The sequence below is a fragment of the Sinocyclocheilus rhinocerous genome, unplaced genomic scaffold, assembly GCF_001515625.1.
Source record: "Sinocyclocheilus rhinocerous isolate Xijiao unplaced genomic scaffold, SAMN03320098_v1.1 scaffold2290, whole genome shotgun sequence".
In the NCBI taxonomy this organism is placed as follows: domain Eukaryota; kingdom Metazoa; phylum Chordata; class Actinopteri; order Cypriniformes; family Cyprinidae; genus Sinocyclocheilus; species Sinocyclocheilus rhinocerous.
In genome coordinates, this window is record NW_015659950.1 from 178,128 (window position 1) to 186,187 (window position 8,060).

Below are 8,060 nucleotides of genomic sequence, written 5' to 3' on the forward strand. Positions count from 1 at the left end.
GTCATCATCAGCGCTCCTGCAGTCGCTCTGAAAAAGCTGCACCAGCTGAGTCAGCCGGCTGCTCTCGAAACGCTATCGCGGTACTTTGATGCCACACGTGACAGTGACGTAGCGTCGGCTCCGGTTCAAGTCGGACAAAATTTCTAGCCGGCATGCACTGCTTCAAGTCAGCCGCCGATCGGTTTGCGCGGCGCGGCGCGGCATGAAGTCGAACGCACCTAAAGACAAAAGCCATGTGCTCACACAAAACAAAAACACAAGCACATGACCAGCAAAACAATCACAAGCCATGTGCTTGAACAAAACAAGACACGAACACGCAGCTAATGAGAATACTCATAAGCCACGTGTTCACCCAAGACATGACAACATGAAAGCACGCAGCCAATGAAAAAAACAAGCTGAGTGCTACACAGCACAAGACATAACATGACATGAAAGCAACAACACAAGACAACGAGAGCACGCGGCCGAACCGAACCCGAAATTACACACGAGGCATGTCTTTTGAGATCTCCCAATAGCAAGCCACTTGAAAAATTCCATACGTGTCAAAAAGCATGCTAATGATCCCTGGACAGAAGTACGGGTTGTTATATTCTGAGGTCTCATGTGCTACCTGCTCCTTAGCCTCTTTCAACACCCTCTGAAAGCATGCAGAGAACCATGATAGTTTTTACTTGTCCCACTGTTGGCTTTTTTCAGTTCAGTTGATTCTACAGAGGGTTTGTCTGTGGATTTAGTGATGAAGGTATTCAAAATATGAACAATTTCTTCAATGCTTTTTGTGTACTGTGAAGTTGTGAGGAGCATACATAATGGCTTGAAGATCTGTCTGGCTTCAGAGATGGTGCTTGAATTCTGCAATCTGGCAAAGCGGAATGTTGCAAACTCTACAAGGCCTTTGTCTTCTGTCTGCCTGAGCATTGCTTGACGGATTGATTTCAAAATATGTGCAGATATGAGCAGATATACAGAACAGTCAATGCTTTTGACTCATCCGACAAACTTTTACCCTGGCAAATGTCATGCTCTGTGTAGATATGACATTATGAGCTCTTTGTTGAATGCCAGTAATACACTTTGCATCAGCCCAGCTATAATTGGCTTCCACCTGCTGGATGAGCATTTGTGTGTATTGATTTTTCGGCCTAATTTAAGTATATTGATTAATCTTTGCTTACTGTAATTTGTCTGATGCAGCGCTCCTTTGTTCACAGGGCCGGGCCTGCAGTGACACCCTGACAGCTCATGTGCTGGTGATTCATGTGGGGTGGCACTGGCCATGTACTGGCACAGTAATGGTGAATAATGGCTTTCTAAGTGCGTCTAACTCATTTTAGGCTGTGTACATGAGCAAGGCCCGACCCTGCTTGCATCAGAAAAGAGCGATTACCTATTTTTATGGGTTTTATTAAAACATTTTTTAAAACACAGTCGTTTTAACATAACAGCATCTGTGTTAGTATAAAAATAATTGATATTGCTATTGATTTTAAGTTGAATTATATTGTGGTTAAGTGTGGCTCCTCTTGCCTTAATTTGGAGTTGGTGTAGTCCATTATAGTATCTACGCCATTTGATTTGACCCAACTGGTGAATGGCGCTTTGTGCAACATCTCGGCTATTGTTTATGGAAAATTTTAGCATATTTAAATATGAGGACCCAGAGTTTCAGGATTATGGTAAACAAGGTAAACAAGCACAACTGCATGACATGGTTGTGATGCATGTAAATTCATACTTTGTAATGGCATTTGTTACTTCAGAGAAACAGATACAGATGCATTTTAAAGTTGGTGTGTGTCTCCACCTCTTATTCAAATTTATGATTCAGTTTTTGATGACATTGAGAGCAAATGCTGCATTTAAGCAAATATCTTGCCTTTTTACAGTGCAGTATTAGAGGCCAAGCACCAAAGTTGCATTGGGATCTACTATATCTGTAAGTTTTCTCACTATTCTTCTCATACCTTTGCCATTAACAGGCAGAACTGTATGAAAAAAAATGTTATTAAATTTCGCAGTTATAGGGCAGTTTCTGAAAAATCATCTGACCAAATTTGGTGTCAGAAAGTTTGTAATAAATGGTCTAGAAACCACTTTTAACCACTTTTGTTCTGAACAAAGAGGTTTGTTTTGGTTCTATTGCATCACTTACACTCTAAAAAATGCTGGGTTGTTTCAACCCAATTTTGGGTCAAATATGGACTAACCCAACTGTTGGGTTAAATTTTGGTAACATTTTTAAATTAACTTTTTAACCCAACAGTTGGGTTAGTCCATATTTTACCCAAACTTGGGTTGAAACAACCCAGCATTATTTAGAGTGTAGGTTTTTGGAACTGTATCTTGTTTTGAAATCATGCAAAAAGATTACATACCTCAGAATCTTTACATCACAATCCTGAACAATTTCATAGAGGATTGCATTCTTGCTAAATATCCAGGCAGGATTTCTGAACTTAAGAGTTCTTGGAATTGGGCCAAGGTCAGATAAGCTAAACATTTTTAATGCACCACATGCGTCAAGATGACATTTGTGATATGCAAAAGCCACTTCTCCTCTCATAGTTGCTTCTGAGCTCCTTAAAAATTGTGGGGTGTATTTTTACTTTCCTGATCTAGTACAATTATGTGGTCTTGTTTTATGAACTCGAAAATTTCATGAATTTTATATTTTAATGAAATGTTACAACATGCTGTCTAGAGGGTACACTGTAAAGCGAGAGCCATGCTATAACATGTTCATGTGACAGGTGATCTAAAAACTAAAATAGGGTGTCAAAAGTCATTTATTCACTTTAGTAGTAAGAAAGAAACTCATTCTGTACATGAGGATGAACAAACAACACTGAGTCAGCAAAAAAAAAAAACAATACAGGTAAATGTCTCAGAAGACTACTAGACAGACAGGTGCTAAATGAATGTAAACATGTTTGTAACAAAGTTCGTAGTCACAGGAAGAAGGAGGCGGGAACCAGCGAACATTTAAAGAAAACTTTAATAAAATAAACAAACACAAAATGAAAGTAAAGCGGCAGCCCCTCGCGGACGACTGCCGCACACAAAACACAAAATAAAAAACATGCACAGTTAAATGGGGAGTTTGATGCATGGGCAGCTGTCTCTACATACAAGAGTTCATTTAGTGAGATTAATTGTAAAATAGTTCACACATAATATATATTTTTTACAGGGTGAAAGTATAATGATGTGGGCAGATTTGTATGTATTTGTAATGGCAAACAGCTGAGCGAGGAGACATGTTATCTGTGGGAAGCTTTTGAGAAATTTCAAGGTAAGATGACTGCATGTGATTTTACTACATTTTTGAACTTTTTGATCGAAAAGTCTGTGATCTTTTTAAAGTGATTTTATATTTCCTGCAGGAAATCCATTTGATATGACCCGGCTGATAAATTATGTTGGTTCCAACATTATCTCAGCAATTGTTTATGGAAAATGGTTTGAATATAAGCACCCAAGGTTTCAGGAGTATGTTAAACAAGGCAAACGAGAACATCTACAAGACTTTTTTTTTGTGATACAGGAACATTCATCAATCTTAATGCCGGTTCTTCTCTTCAGACAAACCGATACAGTTGGTGTGTGTCTCCACCTGCAGATCTACAACATGTGTCAGGTTCTTGGTCACTGGATGAAGATGTGGAGATCGCTGAAAGAAAAAGTGTAAAGCAACAGGAGAGAAGTGCGAGAGATGGTCTTACGGGAGACACTGAACCTGCTTGACTGTGGAGGATTCATCAATTCCTTCCTCATCCGCAAACAAAGAGCACGAGTAAGGTATTATATGAATATATGCTTAATTTCTCTCTATAATGTGAGCAAATTGAAGCAAATCTCTTCTCTTACACTGGTAAATATTGGAGGCCAAGCACCAAACTTGCATTGGCTTCTATTATATTTATTAGTCTTCTTATGTTCTTCCCATTTACAGTACCACTAATGAAAAAACCATATAGTAAAATGTTATGAATCTTGGCAAAATTATAAGGGAGGCACTAAAAGATTGTCTGATCAAATTTGTTGTCGGTCTGTCAAACCCTCTAGCTTCACCAACAGTTAAAATTTCACTTCAGTTTTAGGAATTTGTGTAGGCTAATGTATATTCTCTAGAAACCACTTTTTTTGTTGACAACACACCTGTTCAAACTCGTCCTTGAGCTTTCATCACATCAACCTAAACTTGGGTGCGATGTTTTCCAGATAAAACCAGTCAAAAAGATATTTTGTGATATTGTCAACCGTTTCTATGTGACACAATGAATGAATGATGGTGTGGGCTTCCAAGGAAGTGAGGTCAAATTTTCTACAGTGATTTCAACAAACATACAAAAAAAACGACACCGGTGGAATTCGCCTTCATTCAGTTTTGTTAAAAGAAGTGATAGAGATTCAAAGGAAAACATAATTTACATGCTATTTCACAGTTTCATTTTTTTTGTTGTTGTTTTTTTTTTTTTTTTTGTTAGCCAGGCATTTCATTTGCATCACATTGGGTCTATTTTCTGATCTATATAAAAAGTTTTTCCTCATTTAGAGAGTCAGAGTCAGAGTAGCTTTATTGTCATTCCAGCTCTATATAGTTAGTATACAGTGAAACGAGACAGTGTTTCTCCAGGACCAAGGTGCTACATAGACAAAAAAACACAGAACACAGGACTACAAAGAAACTAAACTGGACATAATTAAATTATATTAAATAGGCTAAGTAAAAGTTAAATAGAACTAAGAAGACTATTTAAAAAAAAAGAGCTGGCTATAAAATAAGAACTGTAAATGTTTAGCACAGACTACTACACAGGACTACATAAAGTGCATGTGTGCATACTGAGAGAACAGTGCGGACAGGTAGATTGGGATGTGTGTGAGAGTGGTTCAAATCAGTCCTGTGTGTGATGAGTTCTTATCCCCTCAGTCATCTGGAATTGAGGAATCTGATGGCTTGGGGGAAGAAGCTGTCACGCAATCTGACTGTGAGGGCCCGAATGCCCAGATGGCAGGAGGGTGAAAAGTTTATGAAAGGGGTGTGTATTTAATAGAGCAAATTATTGATTTCTTTTTAAAATATTGTTGATTTTCTTTCATTTACACTTCCTTACCAAATTCAAACTGCTGCCTGCTCGCATATAATGAGAAATTGTACATTTTAAAATATCAAACTTGCAAAACTTCTTTAACAATGCTTGTGGTAGTAGGACATGATGCTAACAAAGACTATTTTGTTGACTTTACTGAAATATCTGTCCACATGTTGTCCCAACTTTCTAAATAAAGTCTTCTGGGCGAGCAATGTACTGTGATGCATCATTTTTCTCACACACAGACACACACACCCAGAACACCTGGACATGGATGATGTGCAATATACAAAAGCCAACTTCCTCATCAGCTGGTTTGAAGAGCTGTCTGTTTGTGAGCGACTGACTTTTCAGGTCTTCTCCTCTCCCTGTTGCTCCTGAACTCCTGAATCTGAGACAACAATATTCTCAGGTAAGTTTGAGGTTAAAGTAAAATGTCAATATAAGAGATTTATTGTCAAAATTGATGTACATATTGCTTTCCTTTTATATTTTGAGTGATAGATTTAGTACGTGTGAAATGCTGTTGTGTTTCTACTAGATCTACAAGATCATCTAAAGGGGTTTGACTGAATCAAGATGCTGCTGATCACTGAAGCTCTTCTTCTCATTTTAGCTGCTCTAGGACAGGTAAGCTTGTGTTCTAGTATGAATATTACAGACATGAATACTGATGATTGATTATTATGATTCCTGTTGCTGCAGGATCACAGAACTGCTGTTGAAGGACAGATATTTCCACTGGATATGACACCGAATTCAGTTGATGATCAATATAAGGTCTGTACAGAGAAAATGGCAGACCTGGTGAAAACAAAATATCTAGAGAAGGAAAAATCTGCCTCAGCTGAATACAATAAGACTTGGCAAGAAGGTGAACAGAAAGCTAAGAAACCCGAGGATAACCTGCAACAGATTCATTCAGTTGCCATTCATGTTTACACTAACAAAGACTCTAAAGTATATAGTAATTTCACTAGAGCGACTCGCACTGACAAACAAAAATACAAAGAGGGGACGTTCAAATGGTATTCACTTCAATTTCTCTTAACAGAAGCGATACAGATGCTGAAGAAAACATAATAGATGCTATGTGACTTATCGTGGTACAAATCTTAAATTTGATGTTCAGAGCAAAGAGATTCGTTTGAGCTCATTTTCGTCCTCCTCTCTTGATCGTAAAGTAATACAGGGTTTTGGGTCTAAATCTTGTTTTGAAATATACACTTGTGAAGGTGCTAATCTGACAAAATACTCTAAGTATCCTGATGAGAAAGAGGTGTTGATTCCTCCATATGAGAAGTTTAATGTCACTGCTGTCAAAAACAGGACAGATCAGCCTGATCTCTGGTGTGAGACTGTGTTTGTGTTGAACAGCACTGGAACAAGAAGTGACCTGAACTGTGCTTTGTTTAACAGTGGGAACCATGCTGCTTTCTTTGATGTTTTACTCATTTTGACAATATTAGTTTGCAAAGTGTTTACCTGCTAACCTGTGAATTTTCACGTTGTTAATAAACTTTGAATTTCTTGTCATGCTTAGTTACATTTTATATTCTTGGCGCAGTATAACTTTTAGTAGTGATGGGAGAAAAGAAGCTTTTCTAAACTTTGCTTTTCTCAATTTGTGTATATCCACTTTGGTGTCAAAGACTTTTTCTGTTTTACATTAAAGTTGCACACCTGGTACAATTTTGTGATCTTGTTTCATGAACACGATTGTTTGTTTGTTTATTTATTTAGAGGAATGTTACAACGTCCTATAGACAAGGGTACAATATATAAAGCCTTAAGCATGTTGTAACAAGTTTATTAGACAGTTTAAAACGTAATGTAACATTATATTGTTTCAATAAAAGCCATTTATTCCCTTAAGTAGTAAAAAATAAACTCATTTGGGCACATGAGAATGAATATCAAAAAGTCATAAAAAACACAAACCTCTCCCTCAACATGCATCTCAAAAGAAAACTAGACATACAGGTAAGCATGCTGGAAAATTCAAGTAATAATTTCTGAACATTGAGATACTGATATATTACAGGAAAAAAATATGCACAGTTAAACGGAGTTTGGTGATGCAGTGACAGTTGTCTCTGTATACAAAAGTTGGGGAGTCACGTGACGTGCTCATGAACCTAGTCGCACTTGAGTAGAGCTCCATACGTTTGGCCCCTTTTTGCTGATTTTTTCATTTTTATTTTAAATTTTATTAATTAATAATACTTTCCCAGATGGCATACAATCGGAAACAGCAGGAGTTGTCTCCATCGGCTTCTCCGATTAAGAAGAAATCCAAGCCACCGACCACGAGCGATATGGTGGACAAGATGGTGAACACTGTTGCACACTTTAAGGACATTCTAAGAACTGAGTTGACGGCGATGCGGAACGAGTTTCGCTTCTCACATGTCAGTTGTTCAGTCGCTATGCTCTGAACTGGATCTTCTTATAGGGGAGATGAGAGAACAAAATAAAGATGTCGCAGATCACGATAGGCGAGTAGCCGCGCTCGAGCAACAGGTAGTGGACTTACAGGATCGCAATAGGCGCAGCAATCTGTGTCTGGTTGGATTGCCTGAAGGTTCCGAAAAGGACGACCCTATGGGCTTTTTGAAAAGTCAAGTCAAGTCACCTTTATTTATATAGTGCTTTTAACAATACAGATTGTGTCAAAGCAACTGTACAGCATTAATTAGGAAAATAGTGTCAATAATGCAAAATGACAATAGTAAACACTAATTTTCAGTTAAAGGCAGTTCATCATTTAATTCAGTGATGTCATCATCCAGCTCAGTTCAGTTTAAATAGTATCTTTGCAATCATTTGCAATCAAGTCGACGATTTTGCTGGAAATTAAGTGTCCCCAACTAAGGCATGCCAGAGGCGACAGCGGCAAGGAACCAAAACTCCATCGGTGACAGAATGGAGAAAAAAAACTTGGGAGAAACTAGG

The 8,060-nt window shown here is 37.9% G+C and overlaps 1 pseudogene; it reads left to right on the forward strand.

The window, feature by feature from the left end:
- The first annotated feature begins 5,684 nt into the window (after nucleotides 1-5,684).
- On the forward strand, nucleotides 5,685-6,597 carry LOC107724672 (ecto-ADP-ribosyltransferase 4-like; annotated as a pseudogene).
- The last annotated feature ends 1,463 nt before the right edge of the window (nucleotides 6,598-8,060 follow it).